Source organism: Chrysochloris asiatica, unplaced genomic scaffold (genome assembly GCF_000296735.1).
Source record: "Chrysochloris asiatica unplaced genomic scaffold, ChrAsi1.0 scaffold00179, whole genome shotgun sequence".
In the NCBI taxonomy this organism is placed as follows: domain Eukaryota; kingdom Metazoa; phylum Chordata; class Mammalia; order Afrosoricida; family Chrysochloridae; genus Chrysochloris; species Chrysochloris asiatica.
Genome location: NW_006408697.1, coordinates 2,170,415 through 2,171,668, shown reverse-complemented (window position 1 = coordinate 2,171,668; position 1,254 = coordinate 2,170,415). Strand labels below are relative to the sequence as shown.

Below are 1,254 nucleotides of genomic sequence, written 5' to 3'. Positions count from 1 at the left end.
ACAAATTCCCCCAGCTGTGAGCCTTCCAACCTTCTAAATATTCCTTTATATGTGGTTCAGAGTTCTGGGACCATCCCCTGAGCCTGCTTGGTCGGGTATTCTGTGTTGTTGCTGACGGAGCTCCTTTACTGCATGTCCACCTGATCCGCCATCTTGTTTGTTCTCTCGGGAAAAGGCATTCTTGCCCTTAGCTGCCTGAGAACCACAGGCGAGTAGGAGAGTGCTGGGCAGGCCACGTCCTCAACAGCCCGAGCCCAGAACTCTGCTGGTCCGCGGTGAGATGGAAGCTGAGGGGCTCATTGGGCCATCTGGATTCCCTGGTGCAGATGGAACCTGTCTGGGAGCTCTGGGAACTGAGGCCAGGTGGTAGGCTTGCCAGAGCTATTGAACAGGTTCGGTGTCACACTTCACTTCTTAGACTGTGTGATGCCCACTGAGCTCACTGTGCAGTCCCTGACATGGACTGCGTATGGGGGACATCTGTGACAGGGGTCTACCTGTCTGCTCTCAGACCATCGATCTGGTGCCCCCTGTGCCCTTTGGTAAATGGAAAAACTTAGGTGGCTTGAGTTTGGGAATCAGACTGTTGGAGCTGCACTTAGGCGACACCCCCAGTCCCCAGCTCCTCCACCCAAAGTCATGCTGATGACAAACGCTGAGGGTGCATTTGAGGGGAGATGAGTGAAGAGATGAGGAGCTGCCGGGGAGCAGAGGGCGGTTGTTGTTGTAAAAAGAAGTATTCTTTGCTGTAATTACTGACAGCGTTAAGTGCATCTTACTATATTTTCCTAATAGGTCAAGAGGCCAAAAAAGTCTATGACGATGCCCAAGATATGTTGAGAGCCCTGATGAGTCAGAAGAAACTCCGTGCCAGGGGTGTGGTGGGGTTCTGGCCAGCACAGAGTGTCCAGGACGACATCCACCTGTACGCCGAGGATGTGGTGCCCCAGTCCGCAGAGCCCATAGCCACCTTCCACTGCCTCCGACAGCAGGTACAGAGAACGGTACCAACCGCCAACGTGCCGAGTTTGGGTTTACACACAAAACTGAAATCAGACTGAAATAGGAAGTCGGGCCAATTAGAGGCTGAAGTTTTGTTGGGTGGGAGGAGGAGTCAGCGTGAGCAGTGGAGGGAGGTCACCTCTGGGCACCAGCAGGACTGGCAGGTCATCCCACATCCGCTGGCCAGGCCTGGGTCTGTGTGTGTTATTAACACTATTAACACAGGCCATGGACTGGGTGCCCCCCTCCCCC

At 54.2% G+C, this 1,254-nt stretch overlaps 1 protein-coding gene across 1 annotated transcript in view; it reads left to right on the top strand.

The window, feature by feature from the left end:
* MTR (5-methyltetrahydrofolate-homocysteine methyltransferase) overlaps positions 1-1,254 on the top strand; it is a 170,889-nt gene that overhangs the window by 154,989 nt on the left and 14,646 nt on the right. The window lies entirely within an intron of this gene.